General features: G+C 37.5%; 1 pseudogene; it reads right to left on the reverse strand.

Moving 5' to 3' along the window:
* Nucleotides 1-1,518: 1,518 nt before the first annotated feature.
* Nucleotides 1,519-7,004, reverse strand: LOC147297264 (wall-associated receptor kinase 2-like; annotated as a pseudogene).
* Between the last annotated feature and the right edge of the window lie 10,133 nt (nucleotides 7,005-17,137).

Below are 17,137 nucleotides of genomic sequence, written 5' to 3' on the forward strand. Positions count from 1 at the left end.
CAGAAATTATTGCTAAACATTTTAAGGAAGTACAAATATATGTGGCCAATTGAATATTTTCACAACACTACATCCAACATTACACTTCCCAATAAACCAGATTGATTTTTTCAATGGGCTATCACCCTTTTTCTACCTGCCTCCGTATGTCTCTCTCCATCTCCTTCCCCTTCTTTCTCTTTTTCCCTCTGTCTCTGTCTCTCTGCCTTCTCTTTCTCTCCCTTACTCTTTCTTCCTCTACCTGCCTCCGTCACCGGACCACCGTGGTTCGCCGGCGACCCAATCGACCTCCAGTGGTGAGAGGGGCAGCCGGCGGTGGACGAGGTTAGGGTGGGTGGGTGGGTTTGTTTATGTTTTTTTAATTTTTTTTTTCTCTCATTTTTACTCTGTCTCTGTCTCCCTCCCCTTCTCTTTCTCTCCCTCTCTCTTTTATATATGTGTTATTTTTGTTTTTAGTTTGAGATTGAGGGACTTGCTAATAGGGGTTTTGTTTTTTTGATCTCCTGTTGTTGTGGTGTAGTTTTCTTTAAGGAGTGTCCAACTACTCACATCCTGATGAAAAGCAAAGGTCTTAATCCTCTTTGATGTTGTTGATTGCCCAGAATGGATTGTCCCCTTTCACGTCTTCAAAAAATTAATAGAAGAGGTATAATTTCTTCTTTAATGTGAATGTCACCTGCATTTGAAATGTACTCAGTTACAATGTAAATTATATGTTGATATTTTAGGCGTTGGGTTCTTAATCCTCGAATATTCATACTACTTAAAATACATTGACCTTTTGCAGTATGATACGGAGCTAGTTTTTGTAAAATATATCTGTGTTATTTTCAGCGAGGCCAACCTGAACGGACACAAAGTAATGGTAGAAGAGACAAAGGGAAGATGAACATATCAAAAGAGGACATCATGTACATTAGTAGTCATTAATGGAATACCAAATATGCCTCAGAGATCCATTTTTATAGCAGAAAGGAACCATGGTTTTGCAGAATGGAGAAACCTGCTTACCCAAATTAATGGGAGAAGGAAGAGCTCAATTGCCCACATGCTCAATTGAAGGATGAACTGAACCGAATTTGTACTTTGGCGAACAAGTTCTTGGGCAGGACCCTCTCGTCCTTGACTTGAGCGATGGCTTTTTTTTATTTATTAAAATATACTCTTTGGGCACAATTTTGTAGTTGTGCTATGTGAATGTCATGTCAAGTACAACTGTAGTGGTACAGATGGGCTGTTTGTTAGAGTGGAGGTACAAATATATGTGCCTACACGTTTGGCACATAACACGTTTGGCACATAACCCTTAATTCGCCCTCTATTAACAAAGGAAACGCCAATTACGAAAACAGACAAATTAATTGTGGCTGCACCGTGCCCAATGTCATTAGAGCAGAATTATTTGTGCCCTCTTATACTATAAGGACACAAATAATGCACTGTGTCCGGTGAAGATTTTTCTAGTAGTGCCAATATTGGTTTGGATCGATATATATCCAACACTGCAAGTCAAATAAACTATCGCCCATCATATGGCATTAACATTTGGATTTGCATGCTGTCATACCCTCTGGTATTGTACCACTAGAACCCGCATCACCTTCACCTCTAACATCCACAACATAAGCCTTTGAATGAATGGGTGACCCCAGTAAGTACTGAGTCTCCTCTGGACACAACTCAGCAGTACTTATTCCCCAAAGTCTTATCATCATGCTGATGTAGTTCCGAAAATCAATAATATGTTAAAGAGCAATTTGGTTGCCCACTAGCTATTTGCTCAAGTTGTACTTTTTTTCTTTCTTTCTTTTGGTAATTAAGAGCATTTGCGTTCGTTTTGGGAGGAAGGACTAGATTAGCATACATTGTAGAAAATTAGAAATAGATCGAGTATCCTACTCAAAATTAGTCCCTAGATGAATATGATTGTGTTGAACCTAACAAGTGTAGTGTTCAAATATGATTGTTGAACCTAACATGTGTATTGTTCATTTTGATACCATGTAGAAATTAGAACATTAAATTCAAAACCCAATTGACAATATGTAGAGATGCCTTATATCTTATAAATTAATTATAAGACAAACTTTTACTTTCTTGACATAGAATATTTCTCTCAACATATCTTGAATTATTCATAGTTGACTCTAACTCACCTTGTCTATTTATTATACATATTAGTAGTCATGTCATGTATCAGTTCGTATTGGATTTAAATTGAATTGATCAATCCTAACTCCCAAACTTTGATTATATATAGTGGATTTGAATTGTATTAGAAATTGTCAGCCTTAACATCTATCTGATGAAGTGGCACAAACCTATGACTTTCTCATATACTAACTTGTCTGTTTTACTAACTAGTCTATTTCTAATGTTTCTGTCCACGAGGTCGTTCCTATTATTTACAGAAGTAAATGCAATGGAACATCCCACTTGGTAATACTCAATGCGCCAATGCGCAAAGCCAAGTAGTGACATAATTGTTTAACCAAGATCGGTTCACATGCCTAGAAATATTGCCAACCTACTTGCCTTTTTTACGCAATTAACTTAGGCTGTGGTTTCTTTTATTGAAAAAAAAAAAAAATGAAACGGACAAGTTATTTGTCTTTCTAACATCGATCTACAATTACATACTCTCTCCAAGGTATGCACTTTTAAATTTAAATCCCTCTAGTCTAGAACTCTAGAAGTAGGCTGTATCACTAAATTAACCAGAACTCTCAACGTCAAAGCATATAACAAAACAGAGTTCTCATCAGAAATTCTGTATATCTTCTTATAGTACAGTTGCTACTTGCTAGTGCAGCTATAGCAATATAATTAACGTTATTGGGATAAAATTCTTATCAGTGTCTTATATATAAAAGAAGTATTGAAGATACATGTTTGGGTGCGTGAGCTTAATATAAAAACAGAGTGTTTGGTTATTGACTTAAAAATTAAGTTAACAAGTGACACATAGGTTCTTGTTCTTGGCTTAATAAAACCTACTGCCATGCATGATTGTTCTTGTTCTTGTTTTCTTACTTAATAATTGTCAACCTGTGCTAAGTTCTTATCTTTATTGGATTTGAATTATAACTTCTTTTCTGTAATCAATATTACTGTTATGCTCTCCTTGCTTTGCATAAAGTACAAACGAAGGAAAAAACATGTGAATTTTTGTTAAGAAATAAAGTAAAATTCCTGAATTCATAACATAATTAACTATATAAGCTAGATCAACTTTGAACAGGACAGATCTAGTCTTTAATTATGCAAGCACAAAAACGTTACCTAAACTTTGTTTCAGCTAGAAATAAAAAGGACCACATAACTTAATGACCCACATAACAGAAGTACGTATTCAGAACGTACTTTTATTTTACAAGGCACTATGACTGACTCAAATTGAACAAACTACAACTCAACTATGCATCATCACTAGGAGGCAACAAGTGAATTAATTACCGTCCAGCATCATATATGGTTTTAACATTTGTGCTTGAGTTAATTTGCATGCTGCTGTCGTAGTCTGTAGTACTACCGGTGAAAATAGTAGTAGAACCACCATCATCACCTTCACCTTCACCTTTAACATCCACAAAGTCAGCATTTAAATTTGGGGGTGAACCAAGCAAGTGATCACTCTCTTTAGGAGATGGTTTGAAATCAGCCTTTCCCCCACCTGCATGCTTTGCCATATCTCGCATTAATCCCTCGAGCTCCATGAATACTTCTCTCATGGAAGGCCTTTCATCCCCTCTTAACCTCAGACATCTTTGTGCCAGATCCGCCACTTTTTCGACCACATCAAAATTCCCCTCCTTGACTATTTCTTTATCCAGAATTTGATCCAGACAACCCTTTTCCACTGAGCAGACAAACAATTTTGCCAAGTTTCTCTCTTCCTCAGGCTTTTGAGGAGAAATTACCTTTTGGCCTGTGAGTAACTCCACTAGCACAACTCCAAAGCTATAGACGTCACTCTTTTCTGTCAGTGTGTGTGACTGAAGATATTCAGGGTCTAAATATCCCAATGTCCCTTGCACTAAAGTTGACACTTGATCTTTATCTTCAGGAACCAGTCGTGAAACTCCAAAGTCTGACACTTTAGCCATGTCATTCCCGTCTAATAGTATGTTGGTTGTTTTCACGTCTCGGTGTATGATTTGAATGGAAGTGGAGTAGTGTAAGTATGATAGTGCATCTGCTGTATATGCTGCTATACTCAATCGAGATGCCAATGAAAGTGGGGGTGATCCTGCTTTGTCACCTTTTCTCTGAATGCGATCATAAAGAGTGCCATTGGTGATGTACTCGTAAACGAGTATAGGCGTTAGGGTCTCCAAACAGCAACCCAAGAGCCTCACCACATTTCTGTGGCTGATTTGAGAAAGAATGATCACCTCATTAGCAAACTGATTACTCTGGACTGGGGCGGCATTAATTTTGGACTTCTTTATGGCAACCACTTTTTTATCCGGCAGTATTCCTTTGTAAACTGTTCCATAACCTCCTTCACCAATTTTTCCACTTGGATCGTAATTGTTTGTGGCCTTCTTAAGCTCTTCTTCAGTAAAGATTCTGGCTACTGTCTCAACAGACCCATTGTAACTAGCCAGTTGTTGTTTTAAAAGTATGCCACCATTTTGTTTAAAGTACTTGTCTCGGAGTTTCTTGAATTTTCTTCTCTTCATTCCGCAATATATCCAGAAAATTCCAACCAGTAAAACAAAGAAGCCCGCAATGATACCTGCACATAACTCAAAAATCCCAACCAATTTGATTCGATTTATATAATTTGATTAGTACTCTATGTAATTATAATATCATGGCATAGGGTTGAATGTCAAAAGTAGATTGCTAGCTCTAAATTAAGGAGAAATTAATATATATATATATATATATGAGTTATTACACGTACACCTATGAGGTTTATCGTCTTTTCACATATACCTCCTGGGGTTTCAACAATTACACATACACCCCCTGAGATTTCAAAACTATTGTATATAACCCCCTATAGTGAGAAAAAATAATGAGAAATTATGCAAAAAAGCATGCTAAGGGGTGAAATGGCCTAATAAGATTACTCAAGATGTAAGGTCCAACCTCAATACAAATATTTTCTTTTTTGTTTATTTAGTTTTTCTCTTGTAGGGGGTTATATACAATAATTTTGAAACCTCAGGGAGTGTATGTGTAATTTTTGAAACCCCAAGGGGTATATGTGAAAAGACGATAAACCTCAGGGGGTGTAAGTGTAATTAACTCATATATATATATATATATACACAAAAATACTCTAGAGCTAACTAGTTAATAAGACAATACAATACTAACCACCATTTTGGGCCAATTACATAATGTAATCTTATAATCAAAACCTTTCATATTTTAGGTCTCCATTCAAAGATTAACCTTACAAAAAATCAACCAAATCAGAAATCATTTAGTCATTCGATTATCATTATAATCAATTATAATCATTTCATGTTTTATTGAAAAACTTGTGTTCGTCCATGTTTCATATTATAACCATTTATATATATAGGGAGCTTCAAAATAGTGGTTTGCCCTAATATATATATATATATATATATACATATATATATATGTAAATAGCAAGGTAGCTGGCTGGTACATACCCAACGAAATCTCCAGAATGCGGTTCGTTGATGTCGGATTGTTTTTTATGCAATCCGTGTTGCCTTCTTTTCTGTATCCTTTAGGACATGAACAAGAGTAGTTTCCTGGTAAATTTTGGCACGTTCCAATTCTGCAGGGATTGGTTTTGCACTCATCAATATCTGAAAAGAAAGCAAAACCCATATATCACAGATCATACGGTAAAATCCCCAATTTTGAAGTTTATTTTCGAGCTGCAAAAACTAACATATTTATCGTGTGTGTATGTGTATGTTATATATAAATACAAAGATCATACGTATGATCTAGACTTATATGTCTTATGCCGTGAGACTGTGCATTTAGACCACATATTTAGGTGAAAATCAACTTAAACAATAATTTAATTAAATTCACGGTCTAACATAATTATATCTTATTTTAACAGACTTTCTAGTAAGAGAACCTTCCCGGCCAATGTATATTATACAAAGATAAATTAAATCCCAACCTTGACAACCATGTGGGAGATATGGGTTCCCTAGGAAACCTTCCGAGCACTGGCAAATGTAACCATTATGATTGTTGTGTTTGACACACTCGCTATGATTTGCCTTGCATGCAAAATCGTCCCTCTTTTCAGCTGCATCACAAGGATCATCCCCAATTGCCCAATTGAGAACCAGTGGAAGAATCTCTATCTTTTCCAGTTGTTCAAAACTTTTGTTGGAGAAACTGAACTGTTCCGTAATGAAGGAGTAGCTGCATGGGTTAAATTCCCAGACACGAACATGGTAGTGATAGGTACTCAAATCGATAGTACCATTTTGGAGTCCTTTGGGGATGGACGTTTCGCAACACCCAGCGCCAGAGCAAGAGTCCTGAATCTGATCATTAAGGCTTTCAGAGGAGTTACTGTAACAGTAGGATATGCATCCTGTTAGGAGAGTATTATTGCCTCTGTAACCTTCAATATATACTATAGTATCACAACCAACGGCAAAGAGCTTGTTTTTGGTGCTAGAGATGGTGTAGGGAGGCATGAGGCTTAACACAGGAGCGTTGCTCTCATCATCTTGCTGGTAGCCCGAGCTATTATAGCAATCTCTGGTCACTTCGTGCTGTATTTGCAGCTCACCTTCATCAAGGGATATGTTGGTAACAGGATAGTTCCTTTCCGTCAACGTCGCCGATCCGTTAGCCTCACAATTGATTGAAAAACTCTCATTCAGGTAACAACCTGCTTTAAGGCCAAATGGATATGGAATTGTAAGATTACCACAGTGGGTTGGGCAGCCAGACTTGGCTTGAGGAGGCAGGGCTTGAGCTGCTGCTGTTGTAGTTGCAGCTGCTAATATTAGCAAAGCGAGTAGCATGATAAGCTTCATCACAACCACTTACTTCCAATTCTAGTATTGGGCTACTAGCAAGTTGCTGCTAATATTAGCAAAGCGAGTTGCTGCTAATATTGGGCTACTGGCTAATGCTTATGATGATCACTAAAGTAGGTGGTAGCAACTAGCAAGCGAGCGAGCCTGCCCTTTTATTTGTAGCAATTATAAGCAAAACTCAAGCCTGGCATATATACGCGGCTACTTTAAGTCATTTTCAGTCATATCTATTAGTTTTTTCGTCAAGATTAATTATGTGATAATTTTAACTCACTTTTAATGCTTACATTTATTAAAAAACAATAAAAATTTATAATACTTTTAGGGGTGTTGTTATTGGCACTCCAAAAAAGTTATCATGCACTTCAAGATGTAAAAATTTTCTTACATTTTTTCTTTTTTTAAAATTAGAATGCAGAATAACTTTTTTGGAGTGCCGATAAGTCAATAACAATACCCTACTTTTAAATCATAATTAAATAACTAACTATATTACATTTAATAAAAAACTTGAGCATCCCCACCCACCAGAAACCCAGCCGCCATCACCATCACATTGAAGTCGTCTCTATTATTTCCTATTAGTAAATGCAATTAATGGAACATATATACATCACCACTTGGTAATACACTAATAATATTCAATAACCCCCCACTTGGTATATGGTAATAGTCAATAAGCCAAGGAGCTAATTAAGTCTTTCTTTTTTCTTGGTAATAGGCCCACACATGTACAATAATTTTTAAAATTATCGAGAAGAATAAGTAAACAACTAACACATGCATGGGTAACGACAAGATGAATGGGTGGTAGCAACTAGCAAGCAAGCAAGCCTGCCCTTTTATTTGTAGCAATTATAACCAAAACTTAAGCCTGGTATATATATGTGCGTACTTGGGTCCTGGGTTTATGGGAAATTTCTTCCTCTTGCATATCTCTACTCTATAAATTAATTTTCCAATCTACGTTCTGGTACGTAGTCTCTAAAAAAACAACACCCCACATTTCCCACTTGGATTTGGACTTGGTAATAGTCAATAAGCGACCGCTGGCCACGATGTTGACCTCCATTGACCAAAACAAATATTACGTAATGATTCTCCAATTATGCTATGTTTCTCACTTTCATTCTTCGAATATTTTATGAATTGTATGTATTTGCTTGCTTGTGAGAAGTACAAGTGCTAGCATGCATGGTCTTATAGGGCCTCATGGCTCATGCATTCATATTTCGAGTTTTTTTTTTTTGGTCTAATTCATATTGAATTATTGATCCATATGGAACAATAATGGAAGGAAGACTCAAGACTAGCATGCGTGTGAATCGGGTCGATTCATGGCCAATAACGGAAGGAAGCCTCAAGAGTAGTATGCATGTGAATTGGGTCGATTCATGGCCAATAATGGAAGGAAGCCGCAAGAGTAGTATTCATGGTGAATTGGGTCCCACTTGGAACTCGACTTGGTAATAATCGGTCAGCAAGTGTCAGCACTCGCAAATTGTCCAGCACGAGTAGTGACTTCACTAAATTTAATTCCAATGTTCCTGTCTCCAGTGTTCACATCACCAGGTCGTCTTTAATCTCTATTAATTACTTAATTTATTTCCTGTTTATAAGTAAATGCAATGGAACATTACCACTTGGTAACAGGGCCGACCCGGAGGCCAGGCGGGCTGGGCGACCGCCTACGACCTCAGACAAGTATAGACCTTATTTTGATCTACTAATTTTTAAGCCTACTAAAAAATAAAAAATATTCTTTATTTATTTTTTTTGTGTGAACTCAATCTTTACTTATTTTCTTATTTTTAAGCCCATATTTGAACTCCTCCTCCTTCAAATAAATGGGCCTCTCTTTTAAAATAAAACGGCCTAATCTTTTTTTATTATAAATGAGTCTTTTTCTTTAAAATAAGACTTATTATATCAAAGTAACATCTAACTTTTTTTCACTAGTTTTTTGTCATCTCTCTCATTCTCGTCTCTTTCTATATCTTTTCTCTCTTTTTTTTTTTTGCTCTTGTTTTTTTTGCTAAATTATTTTTTATTTATCAGAAAATTTATTAGAGATATTAATAAAAGATTGTTTGGTAGTAAATTTTTGTCCAACAATTTTTTTTATTTATACAAAAGGCTTCAACTTTTATTTTCGCCTGGGTAGTTTCTTGGACCGGCCCTGCTCAGTAATACACTAATAATATTCAACATTCCTACAACCCCACTTGGTAATAGTCAATAAGCCAAGGAGCAAAGTCTTTCTTTTTTCTTTTTTCTTGGACAAGCTGTCAGCTGTCAACTAGCACTACAAGAAATCTGAGCTAGGGAGATCATTAATTAATGTTTTAACTAAAGATTATTAGTTCACACGCCAAATTGCCCATAGCGACGATCGGTCCTTTTTTATGCCATAATCTTATCAACAATACTTGAGTCACGCAAGGGGTACTTCAAGTCACTTCATCTCCTCAAATTATAATTTCGGCAATATCAACATATAATCGGAATCGTTTAATTTTTAGATAACATATTAAAGATTATCTCTGCAAAAAAAAAAAAATCGGAAATCATTTGGTTATATAACTGTTGTCAATTAAATAGAAAAAATCAACGATTTGGTAAAAAAATCACTCTTTAATTGAAAACCATATATTTTTTATATTTAATTGACAACAGTTATATAACCAAACGATTTCCGATTGATTTAATTTTTTACAAAAATGATCTTTAATATGTTATCTAAAAATTGAACAATTCTGATTATGCGCTGACATTGCCGAAATCATAATTTGAGAGAAGTAAGGTAACCTTAAGGTACTCCCAAAAGGTGACGCAAATATTGGTCTAATCTAATATGCAATGGAACATTACCACTTGGTAATACACTAATAATATTTAACATTCCTACAACCCCACTTGGTAATAGTCAATAAGTCAAGGAGCAAAGTCTTTCTTTTTTCTTTTTTCTTGGACAAGCTGTCAGCTGTCAGCTACCACTACAAGAAATCTGAGCTAGGGAGATCATTAATTAATATTTTAACTAAAGATTATTAGTTCACACGCCAAATTGCCCATAGCGACGATCGGTCCTTTTTTATGCCATAATCTTATTTATTCCACTAGAGAGGCAGTGACGAATCAAAATGATGTCACCAATTCAAGATTTATGACATCTATAGAACATATATATTTTCGTGTCTCAGCCCTCCTAAAATACGTACATAGACCAATAGTAATTATTGGGAATAAAAAAACTACAAAATTTATAGCAGCTGGTGATTAACTGCTTTGTAAATTGTGCCAGGTCAATATATACTCTTTAATAATTAAAGAGCATTGTTATTTATACTTTTTAAATTTAACCATCAAATGATGTGAATGTTTCGTTTAATCAAATAAGGACTCGATCTTTATGTAATTAATTTGTTTATTTTTAATAAGTAACTTATTAGAAAAATAAATTTGATAAGTATGATGGATCATGCATGTATGAATCAATGTCCATGAACGTCAAACTTAAACTAAAAAAAAAAATTTCTTCCTAGATATTAGATATACACATATATATATATATAAATGCCCTTATCATCATAAAATTAAACCTCAGTCTCTTGCTTTTAGTATCCATTTCTCTTTGTGTCAAGTAAGAATGTAGTACATATAGTTTTCAATTTAAGTCAATTCATCCATTGTCAAATTTCATTTAGGTTGATCGTTTGATCAACTGTTAAGTAGTGACATGGCATGCATGAGGTCGTTTTTTTCTTATGTGAAAACCCAGTTGGCACTATGAGGATAATAACAACAGATAATAATCTAGAAAAAAAAATTGAAGGAAGGTTTGAGCAAGAGTACGTGGATCTGCAAAAGAATGAGAGAGCTAGAGAGAGAAAGAGAGAGAGATCGAAGAAGAAGAATGGGAGAGAGAGAGAGGGATTGAGGGGCGTGGATCAGGTTAGAGAAGAAGAATGGGAGAGAGAGAAGGATTGAGGGGCGTGGATCAGGCTAGAGAAGAAGAATGGGAGAGAGAGTAAAAAGAATAAGAAGGGGGGGTGTGGATATTCAAAAGAAAAAAGGAAGGAGAGAGATTCAATCTTATGTATTGAGTCTACATGAGCTGAGAGGCGAGCCCACAAAGAGACACCTATTAATGGTTGACCAACCGGTCAAACTTTACGGAAGGGTTGCATTGGCCACATACATTGACTTAAATTGAAAAAATTGAAACCTTAAAAATGAAGGCAAATTTGGGAGGGGTTTGTAATTAACCCTAAAATTAAATACTAAAAAGAAAGAAAAAAAGGGACGATGCAACACCCCTCCCCTACACCTGACCCTTCCCACCCTTATTCCAGTTGGTGACCCCTCGACCCCTCCCTCCTCGATCAGGCTGTCGGTGACGTTCCTCTGTGCCATCTACCTTTCCCCTCTTCTTTCTATATATCTCTCTCGTTGGCACCCCTTTGGTTCGCCATTGGCACAAGGTAGAGAAAAATAGAGAAAGAGAAAGAAAGAGAGAGGAGGGAAGAGGGATCGCCGACACAAGTGGGGGGGTTGCTATTCGGAGTGAAGCAGTGACTCAGTGAGGTGGAGTGGGGGTGGGGAGGGTCGGGTGTGGGGGAGGGGTTCTACATCCTCCCCATTTTTTTTAAGTTTTATTTTTCAATGTTTTTATAACTATTTTTTATACTAAATAAATGACACTTTTATCCTTAATAATTGTAATGGATTTAACTGTCTATCCTTATTTGAGTCAAACTAAAGTTTAAGTCATAATTTAAGTCAAAATGAAAGCCGTATCCGAAACTGTGAGTAACATATAAGTTGTAGTCCCATTGATAAAAATTTCCCTAAATCCTATTGGTTTGGACACGAATCCTCTCCTTTTGATGTGCTGATCCTGTGATGATAAAAGAGAGTGCGCGCCGTTTTGTTTAGTTACTGAATAACACTTTGGTTTCATTTATATTATATCGTGCCTCTGGCTTGGTTAATTAATTTCTAGAAGAATAAGAAATAGTGACGACCATGACTTCACTAATACATCTTAAAAAAAAAAAAAATCAATAATAACGTACAAGTTGTTTATGTATATTAAATTATGTAGGAAACAACTTGATAGTAAGTAGGTTATAGGTACAAAGAATTTTTTTATTTGTACCTACAAATATATTAATAACAGAATATACCATTTGGTAGTTAAATGAGAATGCAAGGGATCGATATATGATAAAATAAGAAGTTTAATCATGTGATATGGGTAAAACAATCACTCGTTATATATACATTCACATTCAGTCGAGATATTTTTCTCACCTAAAAATATGGAAAGCCCTCGTGTAGGCAAAGAGTAATGCAAGAGACATGCACCAAAATATATATATATATATATAGGTCTTAAAATTTTAAATAATATAGGCCAATTCTCTAAGCTAACTTTTAGCGTCACTTATATATTATTTGTTCATATGTAGAAGAATGTTCGTACGGAATTAATTTCATGATCCTCTTGGAACCTCAAGCTGTTCGATCGATCTACTGTAATTGAGATCGAATATACAAGATTTTGAAATTTCTCCTTTTTCTTCTTTATGGAATATATTGTCAAAACAGCCATATAGCAGTACTATTTTCAGATACTTCAGGGTAGAGGAAGCTAGAAAATATTGTTGTAGGCGTGAAATGTTGGTTTAAGATTTTACCATAAATCAAAATATTCAGATTTATGAACATATAAATCAGTCATGGCCTGGGAAGGAGGATATGAAGAAAAACAAAATGAAAAAAATATTGAAATTTATTTCGTTGTAGCCAATGCAATGGAACATCCCACCACTTACCCCAAACAAGATGATAAAAACAAGTCAATAAGCCCACTTGGTCATCACTAAGAGTGGTGAGCGGGACTATATATATATATATATCTTATTAGACTATGAACTACACATTTAAATAAAAATTAACTTAATTAATAGTTTAAATTTACAGTTTGACAATATATATAACATACTATATGAAAAACATTTTATTTACAAATAGTATGGATTGTGAGAATAATGTATATATTATTGATCGATCGGTGAAGTAAATTCTTTGCTTTAATAAATATCACATATATTAACAATATATCTAACATTATAATAGAAAACATATATATTTAGCTACATATATATATAGCTGTACAGTCTATGTATTCAAAAGAATAAAAACAAAAGGAAAGGTTGAACAAATTTTATAATTAAATCTTATTAATTGGTTTCTAGAAAAATAAGAAATAGTAGCTTTAATTAAGTAACCACGATGGCTTCACTAATTCATTTCTTCTTAAAACAATCAATAATAACAGGTTGTTTGTGTATATTAAATTATGTAAGAAACAAATTGATAGTAAGTACAAAGAATCTTTTGCTTAAAAAAAGGATAAATAACAGAAGATACCATTTGGTAGTTAAATGAGAATGAAGTTAAGTGATAAAATAAGAAGTCTTTTTTGGCCATGAATAAATAAGAAGTCAATTAAGGTACTATGGTCACATATACGTACATATTCTAATTAATTTTTTAATTTTTTAATTTTTTGGCCTGAATTCTCATTATACATTGACATCCAGTCGATAAACTCTTTCTTATAACCTTTTCTCACACCAACTAAAACGGAAATCCCTCTTGTAAACAATATAAGTCTTTTTTTTTTTATTATTATAAACAAAATAAGTAAGGTTTTTTTTATTACAAACAAAATAAGTCTTAAACATTCTGAATTCTAAACAATGTTCGGTGTTTCATTTATTTAAATATTTTCTTTATTATATTAGAGGAAATTGAATTCTAGATATATTCTAATATTAACTTTGTATCATATTCATTCTCACCGCATGAAGTAACCCTAAAAACTTTATTTATATATTTTTTATTTATAAAATATTTTGGCTAACTTTCAACATATATGACTTATATTTTATTGGGTTTTTTTTTTTTTTTCAGTCTAAAAAGAAAAATACTCTAATGGGCCGGTCCATTTGCAAAAATACGGTGACAGGCCGGTCCACTTCGATCGGCACCTTCATCAAAAACTCGATACAACTCATCAAGCGGTCGGTAAATTACCACTGTACGCTCGGAAATTGCCCCCTTTTTGAGTCTTTCCACTGACGTCAGTTGTTTTGACATGGATTACCTTTTTTCAGGATCAAAAGTATGCCTTTTCTTTTGTTTGAAATTTGCAAGGGCAATAGGCTCGGCAAAGGACCTAGACAAGTCTGGTCTGTCTGAAGAGGGATGGTCAAACCTACTGGTGTTCTATTTCCTTCCTATATGCATTCCGAAATCCAGTGGCATCTACTTGATATTTTGTAAGTCATTTCTATGGCTAGAATGGTAAAAACTGTTAGTGTTGATGCAAATTCTCGTAAGGTAGATGCAACAACTTAGATAAGCTGATCTGGCTGATCAGGTGCTTTGCTGGATGATGAAGTGGATGCTGGTTGAGATCTTCCTGCAAGAGAAACAAGGTCAAGGGAGATGGACCGGTGTGGTACCAGCCAAACACGCTCCGATGATGAAGTTAGTGATGGTGTTTGATGGTGGATGAGGAAGAACAAAGGAAGAACTTGGGAGAATGGGAAGAACAAGGCAAATGTTCTGGGTTATTCTCAGCAAGTTGGGTATGCTCTTGGGAGAGTGGAAATTTTGTATAAGTGTTTTGTGTGTAGATGCGTAGTCTTTTTTTTTTGCACATATGACTTGATATATATAAGCAAAGGAAACCTTAATGAGTAAGATACCTGCATGTGAATGAATGGTTGCCAGAGACCCACGTACCTGGTCAGACCTAGTTGCATGCTCAGCTGCCTGCTTCTTCAGCATTCAATGCTGCATTGAATGCTCCATTAAATGCAAGGCTGGAAGGTTCAGGCAGACTGCTCCAGTAGTCATGAATGCAAGCCTGATATCCCCTCTGTCAGGAGATTTGTGTCAGGTGCATTTAAGTGTGGCGGTTCGTCCCAGCGTGATCTTCCCGGGAATGGCGGCGGAGAGCCGAGCCGAGCCGATACAAGCACATGTTCTTATGCGTAGACATAAAGTCCATGTGTGATCGGATCGGACATGGGATTCAAGACCGAGCCGATCCAGTAGACTGGGATCCTTCCGAGCCCTAACTGGTTGACGCCAGAACTCGAAAAGAGACCGTGCCCCGTGCCGAGCCGAGCCGAACCGGAATGACCGTGGTGAGATGGACACTCGATCCATTGAAAGATCATCGGTTCGGCTCGGACCGAACATGGTGGGCCCGGCGTGGAAATTCGATCTGAGCTGGCAGAGGAAATGCTGACCAGTGATGATGTGGAGGTCAAAGTTTGACCATAGAAAGTCAACTCCGAGGTGGGTGTTTGACCAGCCACGTGTCGAGCTGTGATTGGCTATTCGGATCGATGTGGATTTTCCCACAAACAGGAGTCCCCCAACTTCCGATCCGAACGGGCAGCGGTGGATTGGAAGTTGAAGTGTAAGGACAATTCCAAAGATAATGTGTTACCTGATCCGAGCCGATCCCCACAGGTCCATGTTCCCGAAGACCCGAACACAAGACGACTTGTGGTTGGCCAAAATATCTCAGGGGCAGGTGAAGGGACGTTTGATTTCTGCATGGGGGAACGTAAGGGTCACCTCATTATGGGTATTTTTGAATGCTTGACAGGTGTCAAGATCTGGCATGTGAAGCGCCAGAAATGAAGGGTTGAGATCGGTTTGCATGGGGGTATAAAAGTGGTGGTTTCTCTCTCTTCCCTCACTTTCACCTTCAGACCTTCTCTCTCTTCTGCGAAAACTCTCTCTCTCACCGCAAATTTCTTTCTCTCACCATCGTCTTCGAAGTTGTCCGATCTCGAATCCGACCACGTACGGCGGTAGGCGAGGTGGTTCCGAGGGTGTTTGGGGCGGAAACTTTGGGCGGAGGAAAACCAGTAAGTGATTCTCCTCCTTTCTGAGTTTTTTGCATTTCGGGTTTTCTGGGTGTGTGTTCTTGGTGTTCTTGAAAAAGGACATCTTTTGATCCAAAAAGCAAGAGAGAGAAAAAGAGAAACTGTTAGTGATGTCTGGATTCGACTCGAGTGATCGGCTCGGCTCTGGGGAGGCGTTTGAAGGAGACAGCGAGGCCGAGATGAGCCGAAGCCCACCTGCGGAAGAGGCCGAGCCGAGCCGAAGCCCACCTGCGGGTGAGGCGAGTTGGGACGGCTTGTCCGAAGAATTGGACGAGGCCGGCTCGGCACTGAATCGCAATCCAGGTGGAGAGCGCCGAGCCCGAGGGGACCAGGAAAAACCCGAGATATTGAGTTCCGATTGGGAACAAGGGACGGCCGAAGGAGGCGACGAAGAGCCTCTCGACGTCGAGCCGATCGCCATTATCCCGAGCAGACTCACTTCAGGCTCGGATGAAAGGGATAGGGGTCACGAGGCGTCGACCTCGGCTCAGGGAGTGACGGGGAGTCCGGTCGACCCGGACTTCTATGAGGAACTGGCGTGGAAGGCCGATCAGATCCCCAACGAGATGACCGAATACCATCTCAGGGACTTGAGGAATAGGTACTCAGTCCCCGACTCCGTGCTGATGAGGTTGCCGACCGAGGGGGAGAGGCCGAGCCGACCTCCGATAGGATGGGTGACCATGTACCCGGAGATGTTTGAGAATGGGGTTCGGCTTCCCCTGCATACCTTCCTGCAAGACTGGCTCGCGACGATCGGCGCGGCGCCACACCAGCTGAACCCGAATGTATACAGGATCATCCTGTCCATGCATATCTTGTGGCACAAAGTGCACAAGTGTGTGCCACACAAGGATATCCTGTTTTGCAATTACGCGCTGAGGTCGAAGCAGAGCGAGCTCGGATTCTACAACCTCCAGGCGTACTCGGGGCCACTCTTCGGTGGGAATCCCTCTTCCCAGAAAACATGGAAGAAAAGATACTTTTTTGTCTCTGGGGATTGGGAATTCGTCGATCCGAACAGAATGACTTCGGCTCGGGTTCCCAGAGCCTTTAGGATCCCAGGTGGGCATTGGGAGTTTGGGGCCGATCCGAGGACAATTTGCTTATGTCTTGTAACAATTACATTTTTCCTCTGTCTAACCCTTT

This window comes from Dryas octopetala, chromosome 1 (genome assembly GCF_963921425.1).
Source record: "Dryas octopetala chromosome 1, drDryOcto1.1, whole genome shotgun sequence".
NCBI classification, from domain to species: domain Eukaryota; kingdom Viridiplantae; phylum Streptophyta; class Magnoliopsida; order Rosales; family Rosaceae; genus Dryas; species Dryas octopetala.